Genomic DNA, 16,755 nt, shown 5'->3' on the forward strand with positions numbered 1-16,755 from the left:
TGAGTATGTGATTGTTTTTTAAAAAATATAAAAAATAAAATAGTGATATAAATCATCAGCTATTCATCTAATCTGCATCATTCTTCTGTTTTCTCACATTTCCCAAACTGCTGTTTCCTTATTGTCTAAACTGTTTATCGTTATCGTTTCACTTCCATCTACATCTACATATATACTCCGCTAGCCACCAAACGGTGTGTGACGGAGGGCACAATTCGAGCCAAAGTCATATTCCCCCCCCCCCCCCCCCCCGTTCCACTCGCGGATCACGCGAGGGAGAAACGACTCTCTGAACGCCTCAGTACGAGCTCTTATTTCCCTTATCTTTGAATGATGATCATTGCGCGATTTGAAAGTTGGTGATAATAATATATGCTCTACTTCCTCCGTGAAGATTGGATTTCGGAATTTAGTGTGCAGCCCCTTCTGTTTAGCTCGTCGTGTATCTGCAAGTGTGTCCCACTTCAAACTTTCTATGAGATTTGTAACGCTCACGCGATGGCTAAATGTACCAGTAACGAATCTTGTCGCTCCTGTTTGGACCTTCTCAATCTCTTGAATCAGACCCAACTGGTAAGGGTCCCATACAGATGAAGAATAGGTACTCCAATACTGGACGAACTAACGTATTGTAAGTTATTTTCTTTGGTGAAAGACTGCATCGCTTCGGGATTCTACCGATAAACCGCAATCTAGAATTCGCCTTACCCGTTACTAGTGTAATCTGATCATTCTATTTGAGATCATTTCGAATAGTCACACCCAGATACTTGACTGATGTTACCGCTTCCAAAGATTGATCATTTATTTTGTACTCATACATTAATGGGGATTTTCGCCTTGTTATACGCAGTAGGTTGTACATACTAATATTGAGAGATAACTGCCAGTCATTACACCATGCATTTATTTTCTGCCAATCCTCATTAATTTGTTCACAACTTTCCCGTGATACTATTAGGCTACATTCCATACTAAGCTACCGGCCTCACAAATACTATCAGAGAAGATTTCCCTGTAGTTTAATGTACATTAGCTGTTCACAAATTTCTCTTTTCCAGAACTGCTGTTACTAGCCAACATTTTTATCCTCTCGTGTCTGGCATGTGTTTTATTCTCAAACACACGTGACATAAATCAATTATATTCTGTATCCTCTGCGCTTCAGCAATCGCCACTTATTATGCTGCCTAAATAAGAAACCTCATCTACTGCTTTTACTGTCTAGTTTCCTAACCTTATTCTCTCAGCGTCCCATAATTTAATTTGGCTGTATTCAATTGGTGAACAGCTTGTAATCTGTTTTCAAGACTCTTTTCATTCCTTTCAGCTGCAGTACAAAATCCTCTCCCGTCTCTAATAAAATTACAATGTCGTCAGAAGACATAAAAATTTTTCCAGAACGGGATTTTCACTCCGCTGCAGAGTGAAAATCCCATTCTGGAAACATCCCCCAAGCTGTGGCTAAGCCATGTCTCCGCAATATCCTTTCTTTCAGGAGTGCTAGTTCTGCAAGGTTTCGCAGGAGAGCTTCTGTAAAGTTTGGAAGGTAGGAGACGAGGTACTGGCAGAAGTAAAGCTGTGAGTACCGGGCGTGAGTCGTGCTTCGGTAGCTCAGATGGTAGAGCACTTGCCCGCGAAAGGCAAAGGTCCCGAGTTCGAGTCTCGGTCGGGCACACAGTTTGAATCTGCCAGGAAGTTTCATAAAAATTTTTATTTCTTCTCCATGAATCTGAACTCCTCTTCCTGATTTCCTTTTCGTTTCGTTCAGTATCTGCTCTAGTACAGAATGGTCAACATCTGGGGTAGGCTAAAAACCGAACACACTACCTTCTCACCTACTTCCTCCCTAGCACGGCCGACGCTTACATAACTGTATTCTGGTTTCTGTACAACTTAAGCTCCCTGTATTTTAGCCGTGCTATCTTGAGTGGGATGCAGTACTTAGAGGTGCAAACGAATGAAAAGGGAAAGTTTCGCATTAGGCGTCATTGTAATTACAAAGAAATTTCATCGTTAAGGACATAAACGTACTATAAACTGGGTTGTTACAACAAAGAACTGGCCACCATTCTTGGTAATTCATTTTTCGAACAGTTGAACTTGAGACGATGATGCCTCGTGTTGGAGGGGATGCATCAATAAGCACTCGTCAGGGCCGCTGTGAAGAATGAAATACTGAAAATATTGGTGCAGCAGGAGTAATTCTACCATAAACAACCGTGTGCGGCCATTGCGGTTAGTCGATTTATCAATCAGAGCTACGTTCCGCCAATGGATTCCGCTGTAACTCTTGCAAAGAGAGAGGCAGATACCACTTTAAATTGTAGCTGTAAATGGTAAGTCCCTTATGCCAATAAAAAAGTAAGTATTCAGTAGTTCGACCATTAGTTTCTTGTCTCAAACTATTTGGTTAATTTTCCTTAAACGATTTCGAACCAGAATATTAAAAAAGATGAAGTAAAGTTACTCAAACAAAGAAAAAATTTCCAGTGTTTTTACAAGAGAAACAGTTTTTTAGAGTCACTCGATGGCAGTATTATCTTATAGATAAATCGAAATATTTCTACGTTGCAAACAATGCGGTTGTGTGTTGATAGATTTGTTAGATATGCAGGTATTGTTTCCATCAACACCACGCAAACTATTTCGAAACTACACTATCTCTCATTTTCTTCATTGCTCCCCTGTCATTTTTTAACGATAACCAATGTTACGAAGGGTGATCATTCCGAGCTTTCTTTATTTCTACAAAATTTATCATCATAAAGTGAGTACTCTTAGAAAGGGAACTAGTAACTAGATCCCAAAATTCAGTTTTTTTACTAACATATAGTTCCTTCGTCCTGCAACAGGAGCTCCAGTCCATAGCGACTGTTCTAAGTGACTATCGATAGTTTCAAGACATACATTACAAATAGCGCATGGAGGTTTGTCGCATCCTCACAAATACCTACAGTATTTCTCTAAAAATTACTTGCAGTTTCGAGAGTGTCTTCACACATATCGTAATGAAGGTAACTTCCAAAACTCTGGAACGTGATTTTACAACAAGACGTGCTCCACAATCCACAAGACTTTTACGGAAATTGACTTCGGCCGCAAAAGTCATTGTATTTACACTGGGTGTGCAGGACTTGCCTGTTGCATAATGTAACGGTTATCTGCTGCTGTAGCTGACTGTGATCAACCACTTTCTCTTCTTGACGCAGTGCCTGTGGTTCGTAACGCTCCTCATGCACATGAAACAATGCTATGAGCAATACCAAACTCCTTGGTTAAGCTCGTCACACTTCGACCTCCTTCCAGTTTCCCGATGATTCATCCCCGTGTGAAGGCCTCCAGACGTTGACTTCGGGCCGTGGCGTAATGAAGAATATCACCACAGTGCACCGCAATTGCTCTGTGATTCACACACACTGTTCTTTCCCGTCGCACCAACTGCCTCATGTTGCGTGACCGGCCCCATTTGGCACCATAATCACGCTGACGTGACGCTCTGTGACGTCAATTTTCTGTGCACGATTAGGAAATCTCTGGAAATACGCTCTCGCGCTTTCATTCATTTCCACTGAGTAATTGCCGCTCTGAGTGGCCGCGTGGTTTCAGGCGCCATGTCACGGATTGCGTGGCCCCTCCCGCCGGAGGTTCGAGCCCTCCCTCGGGCATGGGTGTCTGTGTTGTTCTTAGAATAAGTTTAAGTGGTGTCTCAGTCTAGGGACCGAAAGCCTCAGCAGTTTGGTCCCTTAGGAATTTACACATATTTGAACATCTGAACATTGAGTAGTTAAAGTGTTGTGTTAATTTACCTTTCTCGTTCTTAAGTTTTGCAGAACGGTGATTATCTCTATTACTACGGCTATGTCCGCCTGCTCAACAGCCGGCACGGTAGTTCAGCGTGTTCGGTCAGAGGGTTAGCTGCCCTTTATAATAAAAAAAGCTGAGTTAATGGATCAATGATGAACTTGAACAAGTGTCATGGGACATCTGCCCCGAACAAACAGAACAAACAATAACGAACAAAACGAGATAAAAAACTGAGTGGCAACGCGTTTGCCTATGATGCACCGGGCCCGTGTTCGATTCCCGGCAGGGTTGAAGACTTTCACCGCTCGTGGACTGGGCGTTGTGTTGTCCTCATCGTCATTTCATCATCACCGACACGCAAGTCGCCCAATGTTGGGTCACCTTCTATAACTTCGTCGGATGGAGCTTGCCGATGTTTCATACACCAACAATTTTCCACAATAGACAGGAAAATTCCGCTGTGCATATATCAAGCATGATTCGTCATTGATTTGGAGGCAGCACCACGAACGTCGTTGAAGAAGCAAATTTAATTCCTTTAGTCAATAGCCGCACTTTTATTTTGTCTAATTACTAGCTGTTTCTGAACCAAGTAACATCATCAGGTCATCTTAAGATCAAAAATATCACAGCGCATAGTTAAAAAAACTGTTTGGGAAAACATTTAAAAATTTTCTGTGTGAGGCTAACGTATGGTAGTACAATCTTAAGCTCGTTTACCCACATCCGAGTGTTACATATTCAAAGTAAAGGTCATCCTATGAGTTGCATTGAGGCAAAAGCGGCCGAAGTGATAATGGAGCCCCCTAAATACACAGGGCTATTTTTTACTTCTTTTACCATTCAACACCAAATAATTTTCATCTGTGTTGATCGATGTTGCAACTTACGGTCTATCTGGAAAATGTACGGTACAGGAAAGTTAACAGTTGTCAAACACCTACATCACTTACATTGTTCACTCAAAGGATCGTATAGCCTGTAATAGCATTAGGAAAGGGTGCCCCACAATCGGGTACCAATTTAAAATTTAAAATTAGAAGTCTTTAAATTATGTAAAATTCATTTAAATGCTACTCTTGCAAAAAATATTCCGAATATTTTCTCATTCTGTAATAGCTAAACAAAGAACTAAAACGTTTAAAATTTCACCTTCGGAAAATATAGTTACTAATTTCTGGTTTTCAGGTTTCCTAATAAAGCGTTGTAAATAAACAATAAAATGAAATCATTTAGTAACTTAGCCTTTACCCGCACTACATGCTTGTTTCGAAAGTAAAGAGTGCTGGACAACTGTCGGTTACTCTGCATTCATTTCAGCCATAACAAGGAAAATGGTCAGTCGCTATTCTGCTTGACGAAAGACACATTTAAAAACTTTCCATGTATCATCGTCGGCATCTGCCCAAAGCCCGTAGCGCCAGCGAAAGCAACCGATGCACTTTTTTCTTTAATTACATATGAACATTTAATACATACACAAATACATACGTAAATAAGCAATGAATGCAGACACAATTGACATTTTAAAAGAAATAGATGCTAGGTTCATAAAGGAAATATTTTTCTACTGCATCCAACAGTTGAATGTGCAAACTGAACCTTAAGTTTACTTTATAAGAAAATTTTTCTTGTATGTGTTCCTATAAATATGCTCTGAATGCACATACAGTTAACAGTTAATAGGAATTAGGTTCAGGATTCAGAAAAACTATTTTTGCGCTTTATCCCATAGTTTTATCTTCAGACAGTACTTTAAGCAAAGAATTCCTTTCCTTGCAGTAAACTGTTCCATTTCCGTCACTGAACGACAGGATAAATTTATCACTTGTGTTCAGATGGCAACACACGGATTATATGAAATAATCTTTTAGAATCTTCAATATTCCTCACACCAATGTACTAATCCACAAAGGGCTAGTTAGTTTTCAAATCTTGAAAATATTCTTGTTGAAAGTTATATTACTCTTGCACATAAATTTACGATGTTGATATTTGTAATGGTAATGACAGAAGGTATTAAATTTCAAGCTATACCTCGCTATTGTTCACAAAATAGCCTTCTTATGGATGGTTGTGAAACAGAAACTTTCTTTTCTGGGTTCTTGTGTTTTTCTTAACTTTATCTGTAACTGAAAGAATAGTGCCACGTTAATATGGCAAGTGATGTCTGTCTTCAGGTAGAGGGAAGTAATCTTCTGATGATTTAAAATGTCTTCTTATAGAAACTAAAATTGGCTCCTTACCAAATAAAGGAAAAATAATAAATAATAATAGTATTAACATAGGATAGCTCTGTATGTATTACTTTTGAATACATTATGGGAGTGACAGTGATCAATATGTTACAAATATTTAGTATAAAAAACAGTCTCGATCACAATTTATTTATTACGGTGGCCGGCTTCAACCACTACTGTGGTCATCTTCAGACCCATGAGTAAGGTCTGAAGATGACCACAGTAGTGGTTGAAACCGGTCATCATAATAAATAAATTGTTCTTGATAGTAAATATCTGTATGTACCGCTCAGTTTTTCATGCTCTTGTGATACGTTGTTTTGTACTAAGTAGTGACTTAAATAAATTGATTCACATCTGCACCGTAATTTTCAACATGTTACCATACGTGTCAATGTAATCTCTTTGTTCTCTCATCTTTGCATGTTTGTATTCCACATATGCACAGGATTCTTCAAGCGTTGTATGACGATGAGTGACAATGTAAGCAGCGGTGTCACCTAAAATCCGAATGGCGGCAATTTGATTCCTGCGGAGGTATCGTATTTTTTTCTGTTCTGGTTAATCCGATGATGCCGATGTTGTGAGGAACCGTGCTGTCAATTATCGCCAGTGTACTTCGCATGTGTTCCGTGATCAGTCTAGCTGCACTACAGGTGAACCTGTGAATTAAGGTGTACACGTGACTGCGTATCATACAGGCGGGTGTGGGGTTCTGGTGGATGTTGTGGAGTTTCTCATTGGCTGGAACTCTGTCGTTGTTAGTTAGATACCATGTAGACCAGACGCGTCATAGCAGTACAGAGCTATGGATATTTCGCCAGATGGTATTCCACTTAGCTTCCGGATATTTTTGAATGACTCTTATTTCTCTGCCATCTGTTGCAAGAGAACTATAGATTCTGGCTTTAATGTAAGATGGATGGCTGTTGTCGGCTTGTTGGTTGTTACTGAACTCGCAGTAGTGAATCTAATATTGCGAAAGGTTATTTGTATCTTAGCTTCATCAGTTGTTGGCACTATACTGCATGGATTCCAATTTAGCCTTAAGTTCTTGATTAAGCTTGGTGTGTCATTGGTGATAGTTTTATGCTTACGGCTGGTTAGTAAGGTCCGACACTTATGTCAGGCACTGATGAGACCAATCCCTCTTCATGAAGATGGTAAGGTCAAAGTTTCAAAGCTTACCTTGAAAATGTGGCCTCTGACGACATCCCAACAGAAAACCTTCTGTATGCTGTCTGGTAGATGGTTAATCTAGATCTCTTTAGAGATATCAGTTGACCACAGTGGGTCGCAGTAAACCCACTCCTTGCCGTCTTCATATTCAGATGACGAGTCATTATACATGGTTTCTAACGGGGTCTTTCTCACCATGATGCTGCTGCTTCATGATTCTCTGGTTCTTCCTTACGAAGAGCGTCCTCTTGGTACCTCCAGGTGTTGAAAGTCTACTAGATGCACCAAATGAAGCTCCTGGAGTAAGTTTTACTGAAGATGGTGTCTTCCCCGTAGCCTTGGGACTTGCTTTCTTTCTCTCTTTAACCAGGCACTCCTTGCAAAAGGAGAAACGCCAACACTACTGCCTTACCTGCTCTTGGGTTTGATGGTAGAAGTACAAGAGGTGGGCTACTTTCAAAAGTAGAAACCACTGTTTCCTGCATTCCATGATCTGCAGGACTCTGTGCAGGCCAGTCCATTACAGGGATGTTATTGTCGTGTAACCAATCCGTCAAAGGCCGTGCATTATGAACAAGTGCTCGATATTTATTTTTTAAACGTCCGTTCGCTTGTTCTCGTCGGCTATAAGCAGGACAGCATTTTGTCACATGACCATAGCCTCTCATGTGACAGTGGGATCCATTAAATTGCACTGTGTGTCTACTAATGGCGCAACTTGCAACCATAACCTAAGTTCACGTAGGGCGGTTTCCCGATGGAGTACGTAAACGATGAATACATCGATAAGCTTTTGATGCTGGGTGCGTCCGACAACCAAACTACTGCCGCTGCTCGTGCGTATGCTGCGCGGTACTTTCAAAGGCCGATAAGGAAATTTTTCGTTGCCTGGTGCAACGCCTTCGGAAACGAGAATCAAAGATAAAGCGTGTACATAGGCAAATAGAGATTGATTTTTTCCTTCACTCAATACTGGAACTAATTAATCCTCCACCAAACACTGTCCATTTTTTGAGGAACATGTATGTATATGTGAATGTAGACATAGAAATAGATGCAAGATTTGTTGCCCGAAAAGTTGCAATTATTAATTCTTGCAGGCTATAATGTTGCGGTGGAATTCGTTTAGTTTTTAAACACCCTATTTTCTTTCTGTTTGTCGAGAACTTATTCAAGAGAGATTCTTGCTGTGATCTTCTGGACATAGTTGCTCTCTGCAGATAAACAGTACGATATACCTCTCAATAACACGTACCTTAAATGAACTAGATGCAGTGGTGAATAGAACGAATCACCAATACAATTGAAACTAGAAGCAGTATTAAACAGGGAAGAGCGTGAAATGATTCTGATCTAAATGACGGAGTCTGTTAATGATCATACTCTACAACATTATTGTTTAGTACGGGATCTCTATGCCTGCGCATTAACCAACTTGCATTAGAATAGCTAACACAGTAAATACGTCTTTCTTTAACTAGGTTCGAAGCAGTTAGACAAATTGCGAATCTAACTACACTGGCTCTGCAGGAGCCTTTGCTTTGCTTCATCAACTAACTAGCCTAGTACATGAGAACCATGCTCTTTAAATAACCAATGTGCTTTGATAAGCAGTCTTTTAACCTACTCAAAATATATTTATTGGTGCAAATGCCAACACAACATTAAATCCAAGTTCAAATACTTTCTCATGAACTGAACACTGATAAAACTTCGTAATTCTGATCAAAGCACATAAATGAAAAAATTAATAATCTTTTTCCTGTCAACTTTTCAAGTAAGGAAAATTGTTTACGAAAATAACTGCAGATTGATTTAAAATTGCACTGGAAGTGAGTATTTCTCAAATTATAAAACTGAGCTTTAAAAACTATAGCTCCACACATTAGAGAGCAGTCATAACTATTTTTACAGCTGCCGAATAATTCTTTCCGTAGTAATTTGGGACACTGGGCATTACACTCACTAGGACAGGATACCTGTCCAGGTTTGGGAAGTGGGATAGTCACGGGTGCAAGATAGAGTTTTTAGCAACACCACAATTATTACTAAAATCAACCAAATTTCACAAATACCTGGTCCATTTACAGTGTGTCAAATATAAAAAATTTAATGAAAGGCTAATAGGTGCTGGTGGCTTAATTTGCAGTGGATGTTAACCAGGGCGATGCTGTCATGGCAGTACTGTTCGCCTCCCCTATTACTAAATTTCTTGGCGTTGGAATTTTATTTTTGTAGGACCAAAAACCATGGCTTGATAATATTACCACCAAATACAGCATCCGAGGCCAATAAGTACTGCTCTTAAGCTCTTCTGGCCTCAAAACTCCAAGAATATGAGCCACAATGATATGCTGCTGCTAGCGAGATGTTAACCACAGCACTGTTCAACCCAGACTCATTACCCGTCACAAAGGACGAGTCGACACTTGCGCGCGAACCACACCTTTTGCACTTCGCCAGGCTACTTCAGTAGGTGCGGGGCTTCCCCACATCTTCTACATTCTACCCTACGTTCTTAACTATGAACCAAGTCATTTACAGTGCATTATATAACAATCATTCCACAAGCATAACTTAAACAACATCGTTCAAAAAGTTCACACATCTGAAATACATATACGAAGTCAAAGAATTTTCATGATAGGTACAACACACTACGTAAGCAACACTACAAATCTATGTAGGAGGGAGCAATATACTGCTTGACACCTCGGTGAAGGTATGTTCTCGAAACTTCAACAAAAGCCCGTACCGAGCTACCGAGCCTCTCTCCTGTAGAATCTTCCACTGGAGTTTATCTATCATCTCCGTAACGCTTTCACGATTACTAAATGATCCTGTAATGAAAAGCGCTGCTCTCCGTTGGATCTTCTCTGTCTCTTCTATCAACCCTATCTGGTACGGATCCCGCACTGCTGAGCAGTATTCAAGCAGTGGGCGAACGGGCGTACTCTAACCCACTTCCTTTGTTTTCGGATTGCATTTCCTTAGGGTTCTTCCAATGAATCTCAGTCTGGCATCTGCTTTACCGACGATCAACGTTATATAATCATTCCATTTTAAATCACTCCTAACGCGTACTCCCAGATAATTTATGGAATTAACTGCTTCCAATTGCTGACCTGCCATATTGTAGCTAAATGATAAGGGATCTTTCTTTCTACGTATTCGCAGCACATTACACTTGTCTACATTGAGATTCAATTGCCATTCCCTGCAGAACGCGTCAATTCGCTGCAGATCCTTCTGCATTTCAGTACAATTTTGTCAGTGTTACAACCTCTCGATATAATACAGCATCATCCGCAAAAAGCCTCAGTGAAGTTCCAGTGTCATCCACAAGGTCATTTATGTATATTGTGAATAGCAACGGTCCTACGACACTCCCCTGCGGCACACCTGAAATCACTCTTACTTCGGAAGACTTCTCTCTAGAGAATAACATGCTGCGTTCTGTTATCTATGAACTCTTCAATCTAATCACACAATTGGTCTGATGGTCCATATGCTCTTACTTTGTTCATTAAACGACTGTGGGGAACTGTATCAAACGCCTTGCGGAAGTCAAGAAACACGGCATCTACCTGGGAACCCGTGTCTATGGCCCTCTGAGACACGTGGACGAATAGCGCGAGCTGGGTTTCACACGATCGTCTTTTTCGAAACCGATGCTGATTCCTACAGAGTAGATTTCTACTCTCCAAAAAATTGGCATAGAAATGTCGATATAGATAAAAAATAGTTCGAAAATAGGTGTTGCAAGTAGAATAACGTGCAATCTCATGTAGCGTGCCTACTGCAATTTTTGCACTTCATTGGATACAGACAATGGTACCGTATCTACTATTATATTCTATTGGCTTTATTTGTGTCGTGTACCAAAAAAAGGTGGTCGTTTACGTCTGAAAGAAGTTCGTGTTATACCTTACTGTTTAAATAAAAGTAAAGGTTGCAGGAAGAAATAAACAAGATACCCTATTGTGGAGGTGTAAATTAGATGCAGTTTGATTCTTTAACTGAAAAAGAAGATGTTTGGCAAGCAATGCGACTCGAACATTGGCGAGCCTTCATATCCGTTCCCTCGTCTCACTGGCCACCTGCTCCGACCTTTGAGGCCGAATGGTTCTAGGCACTTGAGTCTGGAACCACGCTGCTGCTACGGTCGCAGGTTCGAATCCTGCCTCGGCATGAATGGGTGTGATGTCCTTAGGTTAGTTAGGTTTAAGTAGTTCTATGTCTAAGGGACTGATGATCTCAGATGTTAAGTCCCATAGTGCTCAGAGCCATTTGAACCATGTTGACCTCCTGTACACTACAGAACTCATGTTACCTGTTCTTGGCTACGCCTGACGCAATTACAGCGTTACCAAAGACTCGTTATTTAAATCGCATTTCTATTAAACCAATTGCTCGAACTAGATTTTGCTGCATACACTTCTTTTCTTATACTGGGATGAGGAATCGCATACCGACCGCCAAGTACGGTATACACGCTTCCCTGGGACGCTACCGAAGTTGCTTCTGCATCTTCCTTCCGCCTTCCTTCGGGAACGGCACCATCCCTATAGGTTTGCACCAGGCACACCAAACAAACATGATGTCATCTGCTTCGCCACACAGGCAGCATCTCGCAAAATTAGCTGGGGTCCCATATCCTGCAGCGGAGACAATAGCGCTCGCCAAAATTCCCACCGCGAAATGGACGTCATTACGCAACATTCAGGCCGACACAATTTTCATTTCGACGGTGTACGGGGGTAGAGGAGGGAGGACTGAACACATCTCCGCTTTTCTTTTTCCTTTTTTTTTTATCTCGCTTCCTGTGTGCGTGGAAGTGTGTGTCGCCGAATGACGTGCGAGGGTGTCCCGTATTTTGCGCGCGCCGGACGGCTTTGTGCGTGTATACGCGTGTCCGGCAGCTCCGCCGCTGGCCTTTGTTTTAGTTTCATTACGCCGCTTGGTGGCAGGGCGTTGGCGGGGGCGGTGGGGTGTCCGAGGGGCGGCTGTCGCCTAGATGGGACGTTGCAATCTTCGCCGGGGCGCCCCGTTTTATTTCGTCGCTTGCCTCCTGTCACCCACAGAGCGACCATAAAGCGCTCCCTTACGTCACCACTTCCCCAAAGTTTTTAGGCTTTTATCCCGACTGTGGCGTGGTATCCGAAGCGATGTTTATCTTTCATTTCGCGAAGCCGACGACCCCCGAGTCTGTCTACAAAGCGAAAGGTCTGCTCCTACTGACCACCTCAGTCCGCACTTCTCGAATAAATTGAGTATCGACGAAAGGGTTACTACATTTGTTGAAGAAGGCGGCATTTCTCCACTCAGGCTATGAAATTTGCTAAGAATTCTTAGTCACGTCATAGACGCCACTTATTTCGGCTTGCATAAACAATTTCAACCGTCTACCCAAAATGTCAATATAATTCGTAATCTCACTGCATCCGTCTCACTAAAACGTCAAACATTTAAGATACCAATAGGGGCTCAAACAATCATGACTAACACTGACGCTCAGCTGCTACAGTTCATGTAATAGAGTCCTTTTAAATAAATCACACTAAAACACACTGAAGCGCTAAAGATACTGGTACAGGCATGCGTACTCAAATACAGAGATATGTAAACAGGCAGAATGCGGCGCTGTGGTCGGGAACGCTTATACAAGACAACAAGTGTCTGGCGCTGTTGTTAGATCGGTTATTGCTGCTGCAACGGCACGTTATCAAGATTTAAGTGGCTTTGAACGTGGTGTTATAAGTCGGCGCACGGGCGATGGGACACGGCATCTCCGAGGTAGCGATGAAGTGGGGATTTTCCCATACGACCATTTCACGAGTGCACCGTGAATATCAGGAAACCGGTAAAACATTAAATCTACGACGTTGATGCGGCCGGAAAAAGATCCTGCAAAAACGGGACCAACGACGACTGAAGACAACCGTTCAACGTGACAGAAGCGCAACCCTTCCGCAAGTTGCTGCAGATTTCAATGCTAGGCTATCAAAAAGGGTCAGCGTGCCAACTATTCAACAAAACATCATCGATATGGGCTTACGGAGCCACTCGTGTACCACTGATGACTGCACGACACAAAGACTTACACCTCGCATTTGTCCGTCGACACCGACATTGGACTTTTGATGACTGGACATGTTACGTGGTCGGACGACTATCTTTTCAAATCCATGGACCCTGTTTGTCAACAGGGAACTGTTGACGCCGGTGGAGGCTCTGTAATTGTGTGGGGCGTGTACAGCTGCAGTGACATGGGACTCCTGATATGTCAAGATACGACTCTGACAGGTATGAAAGCATCTTGTGTGATCACCTGCATCCATTTTGCATTCAGACGGACTTAGGCAATTCCAGCAGGACAATGTGACCCCCCACACGTCCAGAATTGCTACAGAGTGGCTCTTCTGAGTTTAAACACTTCCGCTGGCCACCGAAATCCCCAGACTTGAACTTTAATGAGCATATCTGGGATGCCTTGCAACGTGGTGTTCAAGAGAGATCTCAAGCGCTCCGTACTTATGGACGGCACTACAGGATTCATGGCGTGAGTTCCCTCCAGCACTACTTCAGACATTAGTCGAGTCCGTGCCACGTCATGCTACGGCACTTCTGCGTGCTCGCGGAGACCCTACAAGATATTAGGCAGGTGTACCAGTTTATTTGGCTCTTCAGTAGATATATGTATAGTTATCAGCATCCCTACTGTCCTGATCTTTTGGCGTTTCAGTACGATGACTGTAGTGAATTTGCTACTTGCCCTTTACGAAGAGTTTATTAATTTTTTAGATAAACGCTTGGAAAGGGTTATATGAGGCGGAACTATGTGACTAAGAATATATCTTAAATATTTCGACCAAAGTGGCTACACGTCGCCTTCACGAAACACATTTATGGCTGTTGTGTGTACGATTTCTTCATTTAACATCTGAACCTATTGCCTCTACTAAATACTGCTACTAGAAAAGAGCCACGTCCTGTGAATTTTAATGTCTTCAGTCTTTAAATCAAATTCTTTCATTTGTCAATGGAATCCATGTTGTTCGAACGGAACAGTGGTAATGAGGAATCAATCAAATTTACTGAGCAGAAAGAAATGAAATTCAGTTGGGAAAGTGTGTAACATTTAGGCTACTTCAGTAGTCTGATTTACATAATATTTAAGGTAAACAGATGATTAACAAAAAAATTATTTTTTTTCAAGAACAATATTGTTTACTGTCGGAAGTAAAAATGAAGATTTCGATCAAAATGATTACCGTATATCAGTACACATTGATAGTTACACATTACAAAAGCAAGTTTTTTCAGATATCAACAGCATTATGAAATTTTTGTACAATATTTTCGTATAACTACTTCCGCATATAACAGTATAATCTGTTTTCTTCCTGACAGTTGATTAATATAATTTTAAATGATATTTCACAAAAGTGTTTGTAAACTGCTAAGACAGATACGAGTAAGATGTACTTTCATTCTGTTGAACTTGGTCTGAACATACATACTTGTACGTAGCGTGTCGTTTGAAATTCGGCCAAGGCGTATAAAGAGTGATCGGAAACAGACTGGAAAGATTGTTAGGTTGTGCCGAAAAATAACTGTTAAGAAAAAAATAAGATACGTTGTGCCATTTTCGAGTTAATTAGAACTGAAGTTAGCCAATCAGGCAGTTGCGCGGTCAAATTCAAGTGGCCGCCAGATACAGTTACTGTCAGTTGTTCTCATAACATAGATGACAGGGTACGAGACTGCTCGGCCTTCTTCGGCTCGGGTTCAATCCTTACTATAGCTTTGTATCGCTGTCTTGTTCGATTTTAGGGAAGCAAACGAAGAACACGTATTGCGACACCGTCTATGGCGGGCCGTTTGAATATGTGGGCGATTGAATAACTTGAATGTTATTTAACCAAGAAGCGGCTTAAAGTATCGTAATATTTCTTCAGAATTTTTTATCAGTTCAAATTACCCTGTAACACCATTACGGACTGTTCAGACTTCTGACCACTTTGTACTTCCGCTTAACTTGGTGTCACCTTTTTTTTTAATTTTAAGAACGTTTGTACTATTTAAGTAGCGACTGCCTCAGATACGCGCATAAAGAAACATTGAGGTCGTTTCAGCTTGTTTAGATGTTTAAGAATCTTCCTTAAGATCATTATCAGGGGGATCATTGTTCTTTCTGGAAAGAACATTGGACTCTACGTGATCGTGTTTTTGAATTTAAATATTTGGTCCAAGCAAAAACGACCGTTATTGTGAAAAGTAATGGGTTACTGTTTACGTCAGATTTCTTCGGGCAGTCTAATATGCGGAGATAGGACTACAAAATCGTGGAAGTTATTATAGAATATTAAATTGCCAGTGTTAACCAGCCCACGACCCACTTCTGTCGCTGTGACAGTTCAAGGTTTCGTCGTGGCTATACTGAGAACTTCCCTTGATTACGTTGTAATATATTCTAAAATACAGATATTTATTTACTATTAGTTGTGTTGAGAAATTAGATTGTGTGATTATTGTTTCAAACGTAATGTTCTGATATGTTAGTACCTATTTTTAACCATTTTATGCAAGTCTCTTGACTTTCGTTGTTCTATACTAATGTATAGCACACAGCTTTGAGAGACTTTGGACAAGACGTGACATTTGTAGTAGTCAGTCACACTAGTAAGATAGCTTGTTTCACAAATCATTTGCGGAATCTGTGAAACGACAAAGCCTTATACTTGAATGTATGGTTGCATTTTCGTCATTCGCAGTTTAGTAACTAAATTTTGTATTTTGTGCAAGCCTCTTCATCTCTGCTCAACTACTGTAACATACGTCCACTTGAACATGCTTGTTGTAGTCAACACCGTGTCTCCCTTTACAAAGTCTATCTCCCATAGTTCCCTCCAACGGCAAATTATCTATTCATTGAAGCCACAGGTTGTGCTGTATTAAACTATCTATTCTGTTAAGTATTAAGTATATTAAGTAAATTTCTTTTGTCCGTGACTGGATTCAGCACCTCTCCATTAGCTACTCGATGTGTCTACCTACTCTTCCTCATTCTTCAGCACATCCAAAAACATTTACTCTCTTTTTTTTGCTGCTTTTGCTGCAAGTTTCGCTTAAAGGCTACACTCCAAACAAATATTTTCAGAAAATATCTAATAACACTTAAATTTGTATTGCAAGATATGATATTTCTCCGTCCAGCTGATTTTCCAAGACATTTGTCACCTCTCACAGGATTCCACTATCAGCAGCCAACAAAGTTTTTAGTTCTTCTTCGCGAAATTTTGTTTCTCTTCCACATTTAAGCTTAATTTCCTAAATTTATTGCTCAGCATTCAGACGTAATAAGATAGGGGATAGGCTGCAACGCTTTCTATTATTGCTTCCCTTATATACTATTGCCATCTCTTTACATTATTTTCGACGGCAGCCCGGTATCTGTACAAATTGCGGATGAAGTTTCGTTCCTTGTATTCTATCCTAATAACTTCAGAATACCAAAGAGTGTAAT

The sequence above is a fragment of the Schistocerca americana genome, chromosome 5 (assembly GCF_021461395.2).
Source record: "Schistocerca americana isolate TAMUIC-IGC-003095 chromosome 5, iqSchAmer2.1, whole genome shotgun sequence".
Lineage (NCBI taxonomy): Eukaryota > Metazoa > Arthropoda > Insecta > Orthoptera > Acrididae > Schistocerca > Schistocerca americana.